Raw genomic sequence first — 23,420 nt, 5'->3', positions numbered from 1 at the left:
TATTTCTTCTCCGGTCAGTCTACGTTGTTCATATGTTTCCAAGAAATTGTCTATTTCCTCTACATTATCCAGTTTGTTGCCATACTGTTGTTCATAGTACCCTCTTATAATTTTTTAAATTTCCTCGGGATCTGCAGTAATGTCACCTTTCTCATTCATTATTTTATTTATATGGGTCTTCTTTCTTTTTGATTTTGTCAGTCTAGCTAGGGGCTTGTCAATCTTGTTGATCTTCTCAAAGAACCAACTTTTGGTTTAATTTATCCTGTCTATTTTTTTTTTTTTTTTTCTTCTCTATGTCATTTATTTCAGCTTTAATCCTTGTTATTTCTTTTCTTCTACTTGGCTTAGGATTGGTTTGCTGTTCATTTTCTAGCTTTTTTAGTTGATCCATTAATTCTTTGATTTTGGCTCTTTCTTCCTTTTTAATATATACGTTTAGTGCTATAAATTTCCCCCTAAGTACCACTTTTGCTGCATCCCATAGGTTTTGGTATGTTGTGTTCTCATTTTCATTCGTCTCTATATATTTAGCAATTTCTCTTGCTATTTCTTCTTTAACCCACTGATTGTTTTGGAGTGTGTTGTTTAACCTCCAGGTATTTGTGAATTTTCCAAGTCTCTTAGGGTTGTTGACTTCTAATAGTATTCCATTGTGGTCAGAGAATGTACTTTGAATAATTTCAATCTTTTTAAATTTGTTGAGCCTTGTTTTATGTCCCAGAATATGATCTATTCTGGAGAAAGTTCCATGAACTTAGAGAAGTATGTGTATCCTGGTGATTTGGGATGTAATGTTCTATATATGTCTGTTAAATCCAATTCATTTATCAGATTGTTTAGGTTTTCAATTTCCTTATTGGTCTTCTGTCCAGTTGATCTATCTATAGGAGAGAGTGATGTGTTGAAGTCTCCCACAATTATTGTGGAAACATCAATTGCTTCCTTTAGTTTTGTCAGTGTTTCGCTCATGTATTTTGTGGCACCTTGATTGGGTGCATAAACATTTATGATTGTTATTTCTTCTTGTTGAATTGCTCCTTTTATTACTATGTAGTGACCTTCTTTGTCTCTCAAAACATCCCTGCATTTGAAGTCTATTTTATCTGAGATTAATATTGCTACACCTGCTTTCTTTTGGCTGTAGCTGGCATGAAATATTTTTTCCATCCTTTCACTTTCAATTTCTTTGTGTCCCTGTGTCTAAGATGAGTCTCTTGCATGCAGCATATTGATGGTTCATTTTTTTTTTATCCATTCTGCAAATCTAAACCTTTTAATTGGGGAGTTTAATCCATTTACATTCAACTTTATAACCGTGAAGGCATCTCTTTAATCAGCCATCCTATCCTTTGGTTTATGTTTGTCATACATATTTTTACCTCTGTCTATTAATATCCTTTAATGTACCCATACCGAATCTCTTTAGTACTGAACCTTTCTCCATGTCTCTCTCTCCTTTCTTTGTTCCTCTGTCTGTAGGGCTCCCTTTAGTATCTCCAGTAGGGCAGGTCTCTTGTTAGCAAATTCTCTCAGCATTTGTTTGTCTGTGAAAAATTTAAGCTCTCCCTCAAATTTGAAGGAGAGCTTTGCTGGATAAAGCATTCTTGGTTGGAAATTTTTCTCACTCAGAATTTTAAATATGTTGTGCCACTGCCTTCTCGCCTCCATGGTGGCTGCTGAGTAGTCACTACTTAATCTTATGTTGTTTCCTTTGTATGTGGTGAATTGCTTTTCTCTTGCTGCTTTCAGAACTTGCTCCTTCTCTTCCATATTTGACAGTGTGATCAGAATATGTCTCAGACTGGGTTTATTTGGATTTATTCTATTTGGAGTTCGCTGGACATTTATGATTTGTGTATTTATGGTGTTTAGAAGATTTGGGAAGTTTTCCCCAACAATTTCTTTGAATACTCTTCCTAGACCTTTACCCTTTTCTTCTCCTTCTGGAACACCAATGAGTCTTATATTTGGACATTTTATATTATCTATCATATCCCTGAGGTCCATTTCAATTTTTTCGATTTTTTTCCCCATTCTTTCTTTTGTGCTTTTATTTTCCGTTCTGTCATCTTCCAGGTCACTAATTCGTTGTTCAACTTCCTCTAGTCTTGTACTATGAGTGTCCAGAATCTTTTTAATTTGGTCAACAGTTTCTTTAATTTCCATAAGATCATCTATTTTTTTATTTAGTCTTGCAATGTCTTCTTTATGCTCTTCTAGGGTCTTCTTGATGTCCTTTGTATCCTGTTCCATGCTCTTCTTGATGTCCTTTATATCCTGTGCCATGGTCTCATCATTCATCTTTAGTTCTTTAATTAGTTGCTCTAAGTACTTTATTTCTTCTGATCTTTTGATTTGGGTGCTTGGGCTTGGGTTATCCATATCGTCTGGTTTGCTCAAGTGCTTTAAAAATTTCTGTTGTTTTTGGCCTCTTGGCATTTGCTTAACTTGGTAGGGTTCTTTTAGGATTTGTAGACCAATTGAAATCCTCATCTCTAATTTGTCAGGTCTACAGCTTCGTGGAGTACGCTTTCTGTGACTAACCAGCAGGTGGCGTCCGCGAGCCACCTGTTGCCCTCAAACCAATTCTTCCCTGCTTTGCCTCTGTGGTGAGTGGGGGAGTAAGTCTTGTGGGGTCCAATTGGTGTACCAAGTTTGCGTGTGTAGTTGGTGTTGCCCGCCCTGTATAAGGGGCGTGTGTCTGGGCGGTCAGGGAGGGGGGCAGCTCTAACAACCAAATCTCCCTGGTGTTCCTGGAGTTTTAAAGCTGCTGCAATAGTCTAATCCTTCAGTTCAGTCCTGCCACAGTTTGTCTCTGCCACTGACCCACAAGTCCTTGGTATTGGCATGTGGCCCCTGAGACTTGTGAGTGGGTCCCTCTTCCAGGCCTTGCACCCCCTGGTCCTCTGTTGAGGGATGACTGTGTTATGTTACAGGTGAGTGCCATCCCCCCAGGGTGGTTCTGGGCTGCCGGTCTGTGTAGGGAGGCTCCCAGTCTGCTGAAATGATGTCTGAATGGGGCTTGTTAATTCCCACTGTTCCACCTTCCCAAATCTGGGACAACCAGCTGAGGTTGCAGGGAAGGCTAATGTCCATGCCCAATTTTGTGGTGTATGCATGTTATTGTAAGCACTTCCATCACATTCAGTTGTCTGGGGCAGCTCTGGGCTGTGGGGCCGGTAACCGGCAGGAGTGTTTCCTGTCCACCAGGATGATGGCTGTGAGAGGAAGTCCCCCTTTTCTTGGGAAGTTGTGGTGTTTAGTGAATTTTCTCAGCCACTGTATTATTGCCTTTTGTCTCAGAGCTCTCTTAGTTCTGCTCTTGACTTGACCTGCCCAAATTGCAAGTCTTTGAGGCTTTCTGTATTGGGCTTCTTAGAGTAATTGTTTTAGAAAATGAAAAAAAGATTAAAAAAAAAAAGAAAAAAAAAAGGGCCCTCCTGGCAGATCTAATGGGTTACTGAAATGCTAAGAGACAAAGCAATTAGGGCTATTAAGGAAAGATCCAGGGGGCAGAGAGATCAGTTTTTCTTCAGGTGTTGCAAATGAGCCTGCGGGCCTGAGCTCTGCCCTTCCTCTTTCTATGTTCATCAGAACTCCAAAAAGCATCCGCTTTTATTTTGGAGCTTTTCGTGCTGTTTTTTTCTATGTCTGTCTCCTCTCTGCTGGGCTGGCTGCTCTCAGATTCTCTGGTGTCTGGTCTCAGTCTATCTATGGTTGGAGTTTGGATCAGTAGAATGAGTTTCTGATAAGGGCTGCCACTGCAGTTCTCCCTTCTCCTTCCCGGCACTGACAGCCCCTCCTCCCATGGGACTGAGCCTGGCAGGGAGGGGCGTGGGTCCCCTGGATGCAAAAACTTACAGATTTCACTGATCTCAGCAGTTCCACATTTTCATGAGTGTTGTATGAAGTATGCCCAAAGTCAGATTGCTCTGTGGTGTCCAGTCCACGCAGTTCCTGGCTTTCTACATACTTCCCTGGAGGAGTAACTAAAACATACACCTCGCCAATCCACCATCTTGCCCAGCCTCTTAATTGATTTTTACGAGTACTCTAAACTCAGTGAAGATATTTAGAAATTTAACATAATGAAATTTAGTACTGAAAACGGCCTTAATGTTTACTGTTTCCAACTTCTAAATAGATGAAAGATCTAGCCATATTAGTCAGAAATTGACAGAGTAGGAACCAGAATATAGAACTCCAGGCTTCCAAGTCCATTGCTCTCTTCTCTCTACTACCTATACAAACAGACTTTTATGAAAAGAAAAACAAAATACTTGCAATAATAACAATTATGTATGGAAACTTTATGCCTTACTTTATATTTAAAATTCCTTCACATTATGTATCTGTACACAGATACTTCAATTTGTGGTATCAGGAGAGTAAAATGTTTAGGAATTTTTTAATCTTCACAAAATCACTATATGATATGACTAAAATTAATCTTTGAAAATGTAAGTTCTTAGTTACATTACAAATGATTGCTAAATTTTCTGTTCAAGGAGGTAGACTGAATGCTTGTATTAACACCTTTCTTTCAGGATAAAACATAAAAATGATGAAATAGAGTTTTTATTAAAGACACAAACTCACAATAATCTTCAAGTGAACAATCGACATATGTGTTTTATACTTATTTCTGGAAGGTGAAAGCAGTTGGATGGAAAAGTGCTAATGGATAAAGCAGTACTGAGAAAGCCACATCCTAGAATATGCTTCAGGATATGTGAATTAGAAGGGAGCTGATATGAGTTCAGAGAGTACCAACCTCAGAAAGACTCTGAATTCTGGGAAGTTGGTACTAGGGAGAAGAGAAAAAAAGAGATCCTGAAGGACACAGGAGTTACATAAAGTGTATCTAAAAATAGTCATTATCTCACCCTCTCTTTCTCTGTTCCTTTACCCTGCACATCAGGAATTTCTCCCAAGGCAAATTTCAAATCTCTCTCTCTCTCTCTCATCTATACACACACAGAAGTCTTTCTCCAAAGAAACGGAACTTGTTCTTCCGAGAGAATACAGCAGTTAAAATATACATACATTCAATCCTGGTAAGTGAGAGCAAAATTGTACTTTTTATCTGGCCACTTAGGGTTCCATCATAAAGTCTAATCTAGCCCTCAACATGCTTACCTCAAAGTAGACTCTGCTATCTACCAGCCTATTCTGTATAGATAGTGCTTGTAATGAGTCTTTTTATTTATTTTTTAATATGTGCAACCATACATTTTAGAGATTGAAAATACAAAAAAAGTTAGACTAGAGGTCAAATACAGGAAAAATGATAGCCAACTAATAGGAATTCTAGAAAAAGAGAGCAAATAAAATTATTAAAGTAGTAACAGAAGACAGTTTAGCATCCTTGAAGAACAGAGGTCTTCAACTTGATGAAATTACAGACTGCAGCACAATGAGTTAAAAAAAATCCACATGTAGAGCCATTTTTGTTAAATGTCAGAATGCAAGGATAAATATAAGATCACAATAACTTTCAGGAGGCAAAAATAGGTCACTCACAGAGGACTAAGTGTTATAATGGGATCAGATCTTTCATCAACAACACAGGATTCTGAAAACAAAGGAAATTAGCCCCCAGAACTAAGAGGGAAAATGAGAATTTATTTGGAATTCTAAACCCAACCAAGTACAATTAAATGTAAAGAAAGACTGAATAAATTTTCAGATATTTAGTATTTATAAAGTTTACATGCCATAATGTATTTTTAATGCAATTTTTTGAGGTATATTTGCATACCATACATCCAAAGTGTACAATCAATTGTTCAGCACATAGTTGTGCATTCATCACCACAATCAATTTTTGGAATATTTTCATTACTCCAAAAGTAAGAATAAGAATAAAAATAAAAATAAAAGTAGAAAAGAATGCCCCAAACACTGCATACTACCTTTTCCCCCTATTATTCATTTGCTTTTTGTCCCCCTTTTTACTACTCATTTGTCCATACACTGGAAAAAGGGAGTGTGAGCCACCAGGTTTCACAATCACACAGTCACTCTATATAAGCGATATAGTTATATGATCATCTTCAAGAAACAAGGCTAGTCAATTGCAGTTCAGCAGTTTCAGGTATTTCCTTCTAGCTGTTCTAATACACTAAAAACTAAAAAGGGGTGTGTGTGTGTATATATATATAGATAGATAGATAGATATTGCATAAGAATAACCTCTCAACTCCATTTGAGATCTTGTAGCCACTGAAACTTTATTTTGTTTCATTTCTCTTCCCTCTTTTGGTCAGGAAGCCTTTCTCAATCCCCTGATGCTGGGTCCAGGCTCATCCCCAGGAGTCATGTCCCATATTGCTGGGAAATTTATACCGCTGGGAGTCATGTCCCATGTAGAGGGGAGGGCAGTGGGTTTACCTGTTGATTGGGCTTAGAGAGAGACAGGACACATTTGAACAACAAAAGAGGTTCTCTGGGGATAATTCTTAGGCATCATTATAAGTAGGCTTAGCCTCTCCTTTGTGGTAACAAGCTTCATAAGGGCAAGCCCCAAGATTAAGGATTTGGCCTACTACAATGTTATTCCCCAATGCCTGCAAAAATATTAGGAATTCTCCAGGTGGGGAAGTTTAATGTTTCCACATTTTCCCCCAGGCCCTCAAGGAGGACTTGCAAATACTTTTTATTCTCTGCCCAACTTATCTGGGATGTATCAGGGTTTCATGCTACTCTGTACAAACCAGCCAGATCTCACTCTGTATTCAAGGTTCCAGGTAATCATGGTATTTGAATAAACTGACAATACAAGTAAAATTATAGAGCATGCTACAGAAAGTACAGATTATGCAGCAAATAAACATCCCTTCCTTTGGTCTTACACAGAAGTTGAAGTTTCAAAACACAGTCAATATCATCCTTTTCTTTTGGGTCTGGTTTACCTTAGTTCTAATGAAGTACATATCGTTCATATCTCTAATTGAAGTCTGATCTCTTTTTCAGCTTTTTTTAACATTTGCTGTATGGGGTAATGCTGACATTCATAGTTGCTGAACTCTGGCTCTGAGGCTCAGGTGACACATATATACCTGAAGTTACAGGGACTGACCAGGTTATGCACAAACAGCTCAGCAGCTCAGAATTTAGAGATAACCATTACAACTCATGAATAGATGTGAGTGCTGTAAGAGCTTACAGTCTAAGAACCTTTACAATAACCATGATAACTTATGCTCTCAGATTCAATTCTCAGACTCTGCACATTTTAGTTAGTCCATTTTAGCGAGGTGTTATAATGTTTGTCTTTTCAATTCTGGCTTATTTCACTCAACATACTTTCCTCAAGGTTCATTCACCTAGGTGCATCCCTCACAACTTCATTTCTTCTTGCTGCCACTTGGTATTCCATTGAATGTATACACCACAGTTCACCATTCCATTTATAAGTCAATGTACCCTTAGGCCACCTCCATCCTTTGTAAATCATGGATATAGCTGCCATAAACACCAGTGTGTGATGTCCACTTATCTCCCTGCTGTCAGTTCTTCCAAGTATATACTCAATAATGGGGTTGCAGAACCATATGGGAACCCCATAGTTAGCTTACTGTGGAACCACCACACTGCCCTCCAGCTGGGCTGTGTCATTCTACTTCCCCACCAACGGGGAATAGGTACATCCTTGTCTCCACATTTTCTCCCTCTGTTTATTTTTATAACAGTTTTATTCACATACCATACAATTAACCCTAAGTAAACAATCAATGATTCCTAGTATAATCACATAATTATGCATTCACCACCACAATCTATATGAGGACATTTCTATCTTTTCCCCAAAGAAAAAGGAAAAGGAGAAAAATAAATGATGACTAAAAATACAAAATATAGAACAATAAAAATAAAAATAAAAATACAATGAAAAGATCAAACAACATCAACACCACCAATAAAACCATATCACTCCCTATATACCCAACTTATAGACATTTAGCTTTGGTATATTGCCTTTGTTACAACTAATGGAAGCATCTTTCAATGTTACTGTTAACTGTAGAATCTAGTTTGCATTGATTATATTTTTCCCCCTATACCTTTGGATTTTTAATATCTTGCAATGTTGACATTCATTTGTTCTCCCTCATTTAAAAACATTCTTATATTTGTACATTTACTCATCATCATTGACCACTCTAGGCTTTGCTAAGTTGTACAATCTCAGTCTTTATCTTCTATCTTTACTTCTGGTGTCATACATGTTCCTAGCCTTCCTCTTTCAAACATACTCACACTCATCTTTGTTCAGAGTACTTACAATATTGTGCTGCTATTACACAGTATTGTGCTATCTATTTCTGGATCTATACAATCAATCCTGTTGAACTTTCTGTACTCCTTCAGCATCAAATGCCCAAACTCTAACCTCTTTCTCTCTCTTGATAATCTGTGTTCTCAACTTTCAAATTTCACTCATCATTGTTAGTCCATATTAGTGAGACCATACAGTATCTGTCCTTTTGTTTCTGGCTAATTTTACTCGATGTAATGTCTACTGTCTACCATTTTGTCTTTTGAATTTTGTATGTCTATCTTACTTTATTTTTACTTTTTCCCTCTATCTTTTTACCCTCACTGATAGTCTTCATTTCTACACTCTTTTCCAAACTTTTCTCTCCTGTCTTTTCCTATCTGCCTGTTGTGCTCCCTTTAGCATTTCTTGTAGAGCAGGTATCTTGTTCACAAACTCTCTCAGTGTCTGCTTGTCTGAAAATATTTTGAATTCTCCCTCACTTTTGAAGGACATTTTGCTGGATATAGAATTCTTGATTGGCAATTTTTATCTTTCAGTTCCTTGAATATATCATACTATTGCCTTCTTACCTCCATGGTTTCTACCGAGAAAACCACACATAGTCTTATCAAGCTTCCTCTGTATGTGATGGATCACTTTTCTCTTGCTGCTTTCAGAATTCTCTGTCTTTGACACTTGATAATCTGATTGTTAAGTGTCTTGGAGTCAGTCTTCTCAGATCTATTCTGTTTGGGGTATGCTGTGCTTCTTGGATCTGTAACTTTCTGTCTTTTATAACAGATGGGAAATTTTCAGTGATTATTTCTTCCCTGATTCTTTCTGCCCCTTTTCCCTTCTCTTCTCTTTCTGGGATACCCATGGCACATATATTCATGTTGTCATTGAATTCCCTGAGACCTGGCTCATATTTTTCCATTCTCTTCTTTGTCTGTTTTTTTGTGTTTAGGATTTCAGATGAACTATCCTCCAGTTCATGAGTCCTTTCTTCTCTCTCTTCAAATTTGCTGTTGTGTGTCTCCATTGTATTTTTCATCTCTTCTATTGTCCCTTTCATTTCCATAAGTTCTGCCAGCTGTTTTTTCAAACTTTTGAGTTCTTCTTTATGTTTGCCCAATGATTTCTCTATATCCTTCATCTCTTTTTCCATATCTTCTTTCAACTTGTTGATTTGATTTTGAATTGATTTAGATTTGCTTGATTAATAGTTATTTCAATTCCTGTATCTTAGTTGAAGTGTAAGTTTGTTCCTTTGACTGGACTACATCTTCATTTTTCCTAGTGTGATTTGTAATTTTTTGTCTAGGCATCTGATTTCCTTGATTACTCAAAACAGATTTTCCCAGACCAGATGGGGCCAGGTCTCAGGAGGAGGCTCTGTTCATTATCAGGTTTCTTTGAGGGTGGAGCTAGAAGATTGTCAGACTTTCCTGTGAGGCCTCTAGACTCAGTGCTTTTCCTATCCTTCCCAGCATGTGGTGCTTTTCAGTCCTCAGCTTCCCACCAGAGTAAAGAGTTGCAGTGTATTTAATTCTCAGAGGACCCTGTCCTGGTCAAGCACTGAGGGTGTCAGAGGCCAAGCTCAAGCTGTTTCTGGTTCTTCTCCACACAGGCCTAGGGTATGAGTTCTCTGAGGGAAGGACACCACATGAGCTGTGCCCTACCTCCCTGTTTTCTTAGGGAAGATAAGCCCTTTATCAAATTGTCTCCTACACTTTTTTCCTTTGACCCTCTGACTATCTTAACTCCACCCTTGCCTGGGTCAATGCTGATGATTGGAAATGCCAAAGGCTTTCTCTAATGAGCTATTTAAAATTAAAAAGAAAAAAGAGAAAAAAAGCAAGAATCCCCTTTTCACAGCCAGTCCCCAGCCTTCCAGTTCACCAGACAAGAGCTGGAGTTGGTACCTGGTTCTGTGTGCCCCTTTTCTTGTGGCACAGCCCATTTCCAGCATTCTGATCTCAGTGGACTCCAAATACCTCTGATTTTACTTATTATTATGTTTTTTCCATTGGCTTCACCTCCTCTTTGCCAGGATAAACTTCCAGTTTCCTTTTCTGCTTGTTCCAGGTTTATCTGTGCTTGTAGCCTGTACTCAGTAGTCCAAATTTGTTAATTAAAACCACAATTGGAGCTTCTTGAGCTCCATTCCCTTGATCCCAGCAGTAACTGCTTCTTTTTCCCACAGTAAAGTTTTGCAACTAAGCCTGCTATGCCGGTGGGGGTGATGTGACAGCTCTGCAGTTTGGGGAGCTTTGCTTACAGCTCTATGCTGCGATTTCAGCCATTCTACCCATTCCTGACTGATGTACGATGTTGTCCAGTGACAGATGTCCCCCCATCAGTTGTTCCAGACTATTTTCTAGTTGTTCCTTGCAATTTACTGGTTGCTCTAGGGGACTAACTAAATTCTACACCTCCCTATGCTGCCATCTTGCCGCCATAAAGTTTTAATATTGCTCGATGTTCTCCAACAAAGCGAATATATAAATCAAAACAGAGGACTATCTAGAAGACATTGGGAGGAGTTAATAAAAGTCCAAGGAAAATCCAGACTCACTAAGAGGGCAGAAGTTTGGGGAAAAAAAGGTATTCAATATAATATATATTAGGATGTATAACTTCATAAAATCAAAAAATGTGTTAAGTATGTGGTAAAGTAAAAAATGAAGAAACTATTTGAATTTTATACTAAGACCATTCTCTTTCTGTAACACAGTTGTCAGATTCTAGGACTCATAATAAATGTAATTCTAGCACACTACTTGCTTTTTTACAGAAACATATTTTTTTTAATTTAACCATAATAAGGTAAATATTCTATGTTGGTTTTGAAACTTGAGAATCAGCGTTTAACACTAATTAAAGAGGACTTAACAAAAATATGATAAATCTCCATCTTTCTCTGACAAGTGTCCTCATGTCAGAATGGTGAGCCAAGTTAGACTGACTATGATCTATGACATAAGAAATGTTTGTTAAAATATATCGCTTGAATTTGAAAAGTTGAGCAATTAAAGTAGTGATAAAACAATATTACTGGAGGAAATAGGTATGGTGGTATAAAAGAAATGATCCTTATCCACTATATAAGGAAGTCAATATCTAAGGTTGGCAAACCATAAGATGCCTGGAGGTAATCACCAAACAAAAGAAAAAAGACAAGATTGAAAGTAGTTGACTACCAGGTAGGGGATATGGATTGAATTTGGAAGATAGAGGAAAACTGAGGCTGGGATTTATTTTTCTTTATTATAAAAATATTCAGTATCAACTGACTCTTTAACCACCTACTCACATGTACTACTTTGATATTTAAAAAGAACAATGAATTGGATTTTTGTTACAGCATAATGTGTTGCTGGAAACTGGTTTCCTGTGTGTGAGTGTGTGTGTGTGTGTGTGTGTGTGTGTGTGTTTTAATAATAACCGTTTAGAAGCATAAGTATATGATCAAAACAAAACAACAAAAGGATTATATACATCCTCATAATGTGGCAACTAAAAAGCAAAATCACCAGAAATAAATATTAGCAATAGATTCAGGTATTCAAGTAGAAGTCACCTTCAGCTAATTATTTAAACAAAATATTTTTCTAAACTAAAGTCAGCAAATTGGCATTACACTTGGTTGCATTGAAAATCACCCACCTCCCATGTCTAGGACTCATTTAAATATAACTAGGTAAATCTATTCAGTTAAGAGTCCCTGGGAAACACACATTTTATTGAACCTCCTAAGTTCATAATTGAAAAATAACTCAATTGAGTCATTCTTTTGGGAGTAGGTATTTAGTGAGTAGAAGTTTTGTGGCAATTTGACATCAGAACCAAGAATATGATTTTGTATGCATGCAAACATTCTCTCATAAAATCTGCCCTAAGTCATAACTGAGTGAATTGTATGGTTTGAATGGCTAAATGAGTTAATTCACATCATAGGGTCCAATATATGAGTCAGAAAGGGAGGATAAAGTAAAAAAAGATTAAGATAACCACTCAGTGATTCTGCAAAATGATGTTTTCAGAAAAAAAAATCACTGATGTCCTGAACTGAATTTGGATGCTATTTCATAAGATTTCACTGTGGAAAGATCTTTGCAAATATACTGGCTAAAGGTAAGGAAAGAATTCAGTACTAAAATAAATCCCCTTTAAATTCTATTGTGTATTAATTATTTTTCATAAATTATCTGACTGGGAAGCCCAGGTGCAGTGTCTCTGATTATTATACAGAGGGACTCCTGCGCAGGTTTCCACATTTCCCTGGCTCCCAGACCACCCACTTGCCTTCTGATGAGTACCTGTGCTTCTTTGCTTTGATATATGTTCTGAAAAACTATACTTAAGGATTAGTACATTTCATGTTTGCCCCTTGTGGTTATATGATTGACACAAATTAATAACATTTGGCATATGTGTTTAAGAGAATTGAAAAATAAAGTTACATTTTAACTAAGTCATAAAAAGCTAGAGCTAGAATAAAAATAGACTATGAAAGTGACCATAGTAGCTCTGAATACGTGATATGTAAGAACCAAACTGAGATTAAATTCCCCACTATGTTGGGTCCTAAACCTAAATTATTTATATGACCACATTATTTGTCAGAGTAGCCTAAAACTCAAAGGACTTGATGGTGCTCTATCTCTGCTGGGGAAGTCAGAGACACACCTAGCAGCCATCTCCCAGCCCTTGATATCCCCTACCCCCAATTTTCTATTGTGAGCAGGTGTTTCAATGTATTCATTCTGTAGCTCTCAAGACTTGTCTAATGGAAGGGCCTGACTTTACCTTGAATCTGAAACCTTTAACAAGCAGCCCCAGCTGCTTATCAGGACAGGAACTCTCAAGGGCAGGGATTGTATAAACACCACACCCCAGGCAGCACCGATTGAGCTTTCAGAGCAACTGACCCTGACTGGAGCAGTTGGCTTCCCCAGGAGACCCGCCACTTTGGGATCTCTTCCACTGCTCTTTTGAACTCTTAGTGCTGGCTGAGTAAGTAATAAAGCAGTCATTTCCTGAAAGTATTTGTTGTGCCTGAGCCTGTGTCCCCAAGACACACCATATAGCAACTCATTCTACACCATCCTTCTAGAAGTTTCTCAGGTGATGACCCTCACTAATCCCTTTTGCAAATGGTCAAGTAAATCAACCTCGGGCTTCAACAGTCATTGCTGTGGGTTGGAGACACTTACCTTCCATCCATGTCCCTGCTGGAACAAGAAATGGGCAGAGGCTGGAATAATCTGTGTGTGTGCTCAATTACTCTGCATCTCATGCATATTTATGGCTCCATTTTTTTCTCTTATTTTCTTCCAAAAGGCCTTATAACATGGCCATTAAAATCGGACATATTCAAATCCCAACTCCATTACTTACCAACTGTGTGCCTTTAGGAAAATTTTTCACCTCTCAGAGGCTCACTTTCCCATTGGTAGAGTGTGAATAATAATTATAAATACCCTGTAGGATTTTTATTATGACAAAATGAGATTATACATATAAAATGTTTGGTGTCCTGCATTTGGCATATAGTGGCCACTATTAAAATGTTAGTTATTATTATTTTACTTTTTCTTCTCCCCCTCTTCTGCCAGTAGTACCTAGATGCATCTATTAAATTCTATCAGGGCAGTTACAAGTAAGTCTAAGAGAGAAAACTGATAGCTGATGCCTGGAAAGCGTATCTAAAATGAATCGCTGGGTTTAAAGAGATTGCTAGCCTACTCTAAAAGTTGAGGAGAAAAGAAACTTTACCTTAGAGGTAGTCTATGCTACTTACACTAAAATATATTTTTTAATGCATTCTTGCAAAATGTCTATTTTAATGTGGATTGACATTTTGCTGATATAATCTTTGGAAAAAGCCTGTAATGGTGGATACAAAAGGTTCTGAATTCTATCCTTCTTCCTTGTTTCAATCAAAATTCATTCCTGTATTTTTTAAAGGAGCAGAGTGGTCTCTCTTATGCCACTGAACCACAGCAAACTTTTAGCTAGTGCTCAGTTGTTAAATTCTTTTGGAAAATGATCATAATTATTTCTAGGCTCTATTTGCATTCTTTTTCCTCTAGGTGATTTTTTTTTCCAAATGTGCTTTCAATATTCACTTTCATGGCAACTAAAATGCTGTCACAGTGTTCCCAAGATGCTGTCAATGCAACTTTGTAGTAAATAACATTATAATGTCAATGCATGACTAAGGAAATGACATAATGTCAAGGATGAACTCAGTGGGGTTGTAGCATAAATTCAGTGGGAAATGCATTTTTATGGAGACCATCTTAGGCTGTCAAAAGAGAGTAATACAGATGTTGTATTACTGAGAGAAAAGAAACCAAGTTAGAGAAATTTTGTTAAAGGTATAAATTCCACTGAGTAAAGGCAATTTCAAGTCATACAGTCAAGGTGCCTTCAGATTATAAGGTGCTATTATATCTCCCTTGACAATTCTGGAAGACTGGGCTTTCTGGGCTGCCAAAGCCTGATGGCCTGGGTCCTGAGATGGTCCATGGATATGGATCAACATCTCCCACATCCTGAATTGCTAATAGTGCTAAGCTCCCATAATTCCAAGGCCTTCTCTTGTGGAAACTCTCTTCCTTCCACTCAACTCTATTCAGAACTGGAAGAATGGAACTGAGATCTTGAAACTGCTGAGGTCTGTTCTAGGTAGAAAAGGGAGGGGAGTATCTAATAGCTAAAACCTGGATTTATTTTATTAGAAAATAAATCCTTTGATTTAAGAATTTAAAGCATCAGTGCTACTAGGTAGAATAGCAAACAAACTTTATCCACTGGAGTCCTCCTTTCCTACCTGCATCTCTTCTCAACCATCTCTTAAGCCATGATTGCCAGAATTCTTTTCCTTCTCCTTACTTCTCTCCTAAACCCCATTTTCTCTTCTTTTTTCCATTTATGTGAGTGATCTTAAGATGGTTTGATTTCTGTTCTTTTTCCTCAGATTGGTGGAGTTAGTAGGGTGGAGGAGGTTGGGTTCTGTTTTTTTAATGGAGTCATCATGCATTTGTTCTTCAAACAACTATTCTTAGCCCTTGAAGCAATAAGAATACAAATATGAATGGATGTCATCCTTCCGGCATGGTGCTGGGAATTGAACGGTAGGAGAGACAAGAATGTAAACTAACAATGTCTAGGTGGCAAGTGCTATGACTGACCTAGATACTGTGAGAAATTGTGAGAGAAAGATGAAGTGGTTGGATGCTTCCCAGGGATACTCTTTTCTATTATCCTTCTCTAGTTAAAGCTTTTAGTTGCAAAGAAAATATTTTACTCAATGTAGTTCAAGGAACTTCTATGAAGATACAGAGAAATAGAACCAAAAGGCAGGAAGCACATCTGGGTCTTTCAGAGCTGGGAGCTGGAGAGCTGCCAGGCCACCAGGCTTGCCCTCATCGCTCTCATTTCCACTTAGGTATTTGTATTTGTTTGTTTGTTTGTTTTTTACCTTCTATTCTTTTTACTGTCTTCCTCTGCTATTTCTTCTTGCACAGGCTGTACAAGGATATGGTCCCTTATTTGACATTCTTACCACTTAGCACCGGTAACTATCAACACTTGTGTGTTCCATTTGTAATTCTCAGCTGAAATTTCTGGTGGACACACAGAGAGGGAATGGTTCTGATTCTCCCAATGTGTCTTTTTTTTGTGGGGTGAGGGATAAAGTCATAAGTTAATGTCTAGTCTATGGTTTGTTTCCACTGGAACAGGGGATTAAATCAGAAGAAAAGAAGTAAACAGCATTACTAATATGTCTCATAAACCTCATCCCCTTTCTTTTGTCCTTGGCAGCTGTAAATCTAATCCATCTTTCTCTTTCTCCTCTTTCTTAGAATAATCTTATAATTGTCTGAGATCTCTCCTCAAGTTGTAAGGTGCGTGGGTTTTCAGTGGGGAGGGGATCGGCGAATTCCAGTAGAGATGAGGCCTACAAAGAAGGGCCAATGAGGAGGCGCTGGGTATTTGGGGTCACTGGGTAACTAGTTATCCTGAGGAGAACCCTAGAAAACTGTAAATGATCACAAAGCCATCAAAAGCTGGAAAGATATTCAAAAGGAAAAGACAGCAAACAGTAAAATAAATTTCACCCAGCAAGGCACTTCCCTTAAACAATGTAAGAATAACGAACTTCCTTGATTAGATTGTGTTACTACCTATTACAAAGTCATCATTTTATTAACATTCTGCATAGCGTTTTCTGTGTTCTGACTAAAACTGAATTCCAAATCTCACAAAATCATCATGTAAATAAATACTTTGGTTTGCGAGAAGGCTTGTGGGGTGTTGAGAGATCAGTGAATATCCATCCTACTTATATAGCGCATCAGTTATTTCATCTTCCTAAATGGATGGATGTGTGTTCATTTATTATAAGAACTGTATGTCTTGAGTATGTATATAAGGGGACAGGATGGTGAAGAACTATTGATTGCAAACTGATGGAGAACAAGTAAAATAATTGAAAAATCTGAGACAGTAAAGTCAAAATTTGGGGACACCTGCTTATTTTCTCCTTCCCTTCCATCCCTCCTCTCTCTTTCTCCCTTCTTTCCTCCATATCTCCTTCATCCCTCCCTCCCTCTTTTCTCCCTTCCATCATGTTTTAAGTACAATAAAAGGTAGGTTACTATAATTCAAAGTTGCATAAAAATAGTAATAATAAAGAGTGAGACATAAGCAGAAGGAAAACCTAAGATGGAGATGTAAGGTGCAGCTAGGATGAAGATTTAAAATATAGACTCTAGTGGGTCACAGATGTGCTACAGGTGAGCCACGATTTTAATAGCAATTCTCATGTTAAGGAAAACATGATTGGTTATTTCTGTGAGTGAGCTGGATTTTCCTTCCTTGCTCTTTGGGACCTGTATAAGACTGTATCGATGATACAGGCTCTAGCCATTCACTTAAATTGTTAGCTGTTATTTTGAAAATTAAAATAAAGAAAAAAATAAAATAAAGAACAAAAAATCATCTCCCTTGAAACCAAAGTTGTGTGAATCAAGAGGTGTTGGAAGCAAATCTAATGCTAGAGATCCTTCAACAAGAAAATTCAAGTCGGAAGCCTGCCTTACCATATCTGAACAAATCTATACCTAACCAATCAAACCGAACCAAATCCACCTTCCCCATAACAACACCCCCTCCTATCCCCATAACATCTCCCTTATACCTCAAATTGGGGAGTCAGATTTCAGCCTTGCCTCCTATCTCCCTGCTGGTCAATAAGGCTCTTTCTTTTCTCAAGATTTCGATATCATGGTATTGACTTCTGTGGATGTCTGGCAGCAAGCCCCTTGCTCAGTAACAATATCAGAAAGATCCTTATGGTACCTGTAGTGACATTTGGTAATAATAATAACTTTTTTTCATAACTTTGATTGGCTGTTAGATATTAAAAGTTTTAAGCCCAGTCTAAATCAAAACATCAATCTCTTGTCCAATCCAAAGTATCTCCCCACCTACTCTGGAGCACTGAGCAAAATATATCATCAGGAAAGGGAGAATTTCCCACTGTTGAACTGACACCCATTGAAACCTTCAATGTAATAGATACCTACATGTGGATCCTTCTGCGAGCATATATGATTTCTTCTTAAACTCTCCATGGAGAACTCTGTAGTACACGGTGTTCTGAAAGGCCATGCACCCTTTCCTTCCACTTTTTGGGACTGCTTTGCAGATTTTGCTTCCAGCTTTACTTCATTCTGTTACTGGTATCCCTTTGATTCAGCAGGATAAAATTTTGAGCTGGGTTCCTTTTAGGTAGTCCAGTTTGCTATCTTCCTCCATGTTCACTCGTTCCACAGGAAATTCATGTATCCTTGCCAAGCAAGTGGTAAAGATTTAGACTACCAGAATGATGTCTCCTTTTTTCCATTGTAGAATGCTTTGGTCTGCCACTTGCCTTCACATGACTTCAGGTGAGAAGAAGGGCACTGGATTTCTCTGTTCACTCATGCCCCCCAAACTCCAGAGACATATGTCAAAGTTCTTCTTTTATAGACTGCAACATCTATGAATCCCTTCATCTGCAGCCTCTCTTCCTTGACCTAGTAGGAGGATAATCCCATTGTTTTTAGGAAAAGGCAAATACCACGATACTCTGTCATTGGAGTGATATATTACTACTCTGAATTCCCTCCTCACACTTTTTAAAGTTTGAATCTCTATATGTAGATTGAAGATGGGAGAAAGCTGGTGGTTGCAGGACTGTTTTGGTCACCTTTAATAAATCCTGTAGGGGGTGTCCAGAAAGTTCTTCATGTTTTCTTTACAATATATAGATAATCCATACCACCTATCCTCAACATCTTTTTACTTAGTTTGTAGGACAAAGTCTGTCAAGAAGAGACTGAAAACTATTTGCCTATACTTGTCTATTATATTTTTTTCATGGAAAGTTTTATCATCTTCTACATTAATGATGCTTTGCTTACTCTTCTTAGTTTCACTGTATTGTCACAATATATATATATTCAATATTTGTAAAAGTAAATTTTAAATGTAGATAAAAGTTTAATTCCATACTTGTGAAAGTCTCATTTTCATGAATGAGCTCAACACCAGGCCTTCAGAACCACCAGAAGAAATAGCTAAAAGGGCACAATTCCGGAGACTTCAGTGAAAGAACCAATTGAGCCACATATTAGCTTTGTGACCTCCTGCCCATCACCTAAGTGCTCAGTTTCTTCTTCTTGACAGTGATCTTTTGTGTCACTCCTAGTATTCAATACTGTGACTTTAAGTTAATCAAGTTACTTTGTTTTTGTAAGTGAATAAATCTGCCCACTGCATTTAAAAATTAAAGAACCTTAGCTCTTGCAGTGTAAGCATCTCGCCTGGATTGGCCTGAGCTCTGAGTCTTTTCAGGGTACAGACAGCTTCTTATGCAACTTTTTATCCACAGGACCAGCACAGGCTTGGGAACATTGTGGGTACAAAATGCACGTTTTTAAAGAGTCAATAAATAAATACATTTCACGGTCAGTAGAATTTTGGGATTGTCACAATTTTCAGTTATGTGATAGTATATCAGAAATTTTCCCCAGTATAAATGAATAAACTTATACAGATATTATTGATATCCTCTCAGCAATGATTCAATAATATATACAATATAATATAAATAGTACCAAGTCCACTGCCCATCAAAAGTTCATATATGTGATATTTGGAACAGTATATTTGGCTTTTACACTATCAGGAAAGTGTGTGGGATATATATACATTCTATATATATGTATATAAATTGTAATTCAAAATGCAATTCCCTCTAGAATTACTTTTCTCTAAATACAGTCTTTTTTATTTAACATAAGATGATTTTAAGTATCTTTCGTCAAATAAAAATGGATTGTGGCCTTTGATTTTTGTTTTCCTTTGAGTGCTTCTAAACCACTGCTATTTACTATCACTTTGCTAGATTGTGTAGTCTGTATCATTGCCTCATGACACATAAAGTGTTATATCTAGAAATTAGTCTTTAATGGAGAAATAGATATATGATAGTTTGAGCAAGAAGTCCTCTGTAACCTACACAATTCAGTAATATCACAGGATTTATAACACCTTTGTGAAGAGGAATCAATGACTTTAACTTGATTCTAATAATAAACACTTTGTTTTGATAAAGAAAATTCCACTTATTATATGTTCCCAAAGAATCATATTACACAAGCTATTTACTCCACCTATGGAAGGCAGTTATTCTAAGCATTAAAGTCAGAAACAAATTCATTGATCCTAAAAGATGGCCCAAGGCACCTCTTAAAAACTATCATAAATCCTGTTTGTGTTTATCTTTATAGTTCATCTCAGCAGAATTTTTGTACAAGACAAAATAAAATGTGATTGACATTCAACCCAGTTCTCAAGTCCTGAGTTTGAGGCTAGGATGCCTTCAACCTTGAGAGGTGAGCCGTCTGTCGGCTTAAGTGAGTTCAAGGATCTTATCCCCTTTCCCTCCACCTTCCCCAAGAAAGTCAGCCCCAGTCCCAGGAAACAGGACCTCTTTTTGTGAGTGCCTAAGTCTGTTAGTTTGAATCCCATCCTGTGAAATGTGTCAGTGTGTGAAATTCTAGACTTCCCAGATTTCCAGCAAGCTCTTCAAGGACTTCAGCAAGATTAACTCTTCAAGTGATACACCGAAGACTTTTCAACCTTGCAGCTATCAAAAACTCTTATTGTATATGTTGTACCTTTCTTAGACCTCAGGGTTTGCTATATTAGAAACATTCTCTTTGATCTCATATTTTACTATTATGTGGGGCTTCCTCTAGGCCCATTAACCTATACCCAGTAAAAATGAAAATAAAATAACTCCATATCCCCTAATAGAGCCTCAGACACCATTCGTTATAACTACTCTAAATGGGCCTCCCATACCAGGCAGGATGGCTTATTGGTTTAAAAACTGGTCTCTGGGGAAGAACTATAGTTTCATGCCTAAACACACAGCACCTAGGAATTCTCTGGTATTTTAGGTAATTATTCCTTCCAAAGAGACTATAGGGCCTGATGCTAAAGATATTTTTCAAAGAATTAAGAGGCATCAGTATTACCCAGTAAGCAGGGAGGGGTGCTTGACCCATGAGAAACATAAAGATATTAAAAATAAAAAATAACAGAAAGCCTTTTTGGACTTGTGTAAGACAGACAGAAAAATAAAATGAAATAGTCCTGAAATGGATCTGATGTATATAAGAAATTGATTTTGGATGGAGAAATGTATGGGAAATTAATTCCTAAAATATAGGAAGTTATACATTAATTATAAAGGAAAGGCATGGGATTTTTTATTAAATAAATGAAATTGAGAAAGTTGTAAAATTATTTGGAACCCTACTTCCCACAAGAGAGTATATTCTAAGTAAATTCCAGGAAAATTGAAGCATAAATGTAAACAAACAATGTTTATTTAGATGCTGGATAATGAAGTATTTTCTAAACATATAATCATATGTTTCTAAGGGGAAAATGATATATAGATGTATGTAAAATTTTAAAGCAATGTGCTTCAAAAGTTAATATTCTTAATATATAAAGTTCATTAATTTCGATTGGAGTGATCTAGATGAATCAATTGAGATTTAAGACAGAGACAGTAAAGACAGTGAAAAGACAAGTTACAAGAATGAAAATATAGATTATTGGTAAATATATAAAAATATTAATCATGGTTATAATAAATGAGTAGAGATTTATAGCAGCAATAGTGAAACATTTTTGTGTCATTTAATGAATTAAATTTATTCTTCAGTTACAATAATGCTGATGAAGTCATGATGAGTTGGATTAATGTATACTGCTGGTGGGAGTTTAAATTCAAACACTCAAATTTAATTTGAAAGAAATTTAGATATATGTAAGCAATAGGTTAAGTGCTCCCACTCTTTTATCCAGTTCTCTTCTAGGACTCTATCCTAAAGAAATATGAAGAATATACTCATGGCAACATTATTTGTAATGATGAAAATGTGGAAATAACTTGAATGTTTAATAGTTGAGTAACAACTAAATAAATTATGATATTCCAATATGAAATAATATTGTGCAACTCTTAAATGATATTTTTGAGGAATATTTTACAGAGATAGTGGACAATGTACATGTTCTAATGTTAAGTGAGAAAAGGAGGATACAACATGCTGTTCTGAATATCCATAAAAATATTTTTGTTTGCTCACATCTTTGGCTAATTAGCTAGGTAAGTTCATAGAAGTGTAATTATTGTGTATGCACATTTTAATACTTCATACATATTGCCCAACTTTCTTTCAGAAATATTTTGCTAATTTACGCACTTATCAACAACATATATGAGTATTATCTCATATGTGTGTCTGTTTCTACACCCTCATCCCAATCTAGGTATTGAGTCTTTTACATGTTTGTCAATATTTAATTGAATTCAAATTAAGGTTTACATATTTTAATGTTTTTTTGCATACATGAATTGCCCATTTGTGATATATGCACTTTGTGTTCATTTTTTTATTATTATTGGTATAAATACTTTTTATATTGAATAGAATATATAAAGTGTGAGTCAATACCCAGTAGTGGAACTTGAGTTCTCTCTAATTGATTCAACATATATTTATGAAAGTACTTCTATCTGTAAATCACTCATCAAGATGCTATTTGGACCAAACATATGATAAATGTGGCATAATCCTTAACTAAAGTTGGCTACAGTCTAAATGGAGAGACAGACATAAACATAATACAGTGCCAAGTCTATGCAGAATTGTCGTAGTTCGGAGCTGTATATACCCCAGAAAAATATGTTCTTAAACTTAATCCATACCTGTGCATGTGAATCCATTATAAGTAGGACTTTTTTGATGAGCTTACTTCTGTTAAGGTATGTTTCACCTCAATCAGGATGGGTCTTAATCCTACTACTGGAGACCTTTAAAAGTGGAATGAAATTCAGACAGAGAGAAGGCCATAGGAAGAAAGAAGCTGAAGGTAAATGGAACCTGAAAGAGAAGAAAGAGGCCAGGAAGGGTCACCATGTGCATTGCCATGTGACAGAGGAGCCAAGGACCTAGGATCAACTGCAGCCAGCCCCAGAATGCCAGTCCTTGGGAAGAAAGGATCATCTTAATGACAACTTGGTTTGGACTTTTTTTCCCAGACTCAAAACTATGAGCTAATAAATTCCCATTGTTTAAGCCAACCCGTTGCCTGCTATTTGCTTGAGCAGCCTGGGAAACTAAAACAGGAGTCAAGTAATTAATTCTCACTTTGAGAGTGAAGGACAATTTAATCAATTTTTTTTCCTTAATCTGAGCCTTAAAGGCAGTAGTGTGAAGACCATTCCAGACCTAAGAGAACATGCAATTGAGGACGAGATCTGTGATTATGCCAAGGGGAGTGGCTCCTACAGAAACCTAGCTATTCATGCCCTGCATGTTTACCTTGTTAATTCTTAACTATCTGGATACAGGGTCGTAGTCATCAAGGCTCAGGAATTCTACCTCATCATTGTGCTCAGACCTAATTGTTATCAAAGCTTAGAAAAAAACTAATATAGAAAACCCAGCACGTCAATGTGTTTATTTAGAAGAAGAAATGTAGAAGTGTATTTAATATTTGTGTTTCT

This window comes from Choloepus didactylus, chromosome 5 (genome assembly GCF_015220235.1).
Source record: "Choloepus didactylus isolate mChoDid1 chromosome 5, mChoDid1.pri, whole genome shotgun sequence".
Classification (NCBI taxonomy): Eukaryota; Metazoa; Chordata; class Mammalia; order Pilosa; family Megalonychidae; genus Choloepus; species Choloepus didactylus.
The sequence above is the reverse complement of the archived record's forward strand: the minus strand, read 5'-3'. Positions refer to the sequence as shown.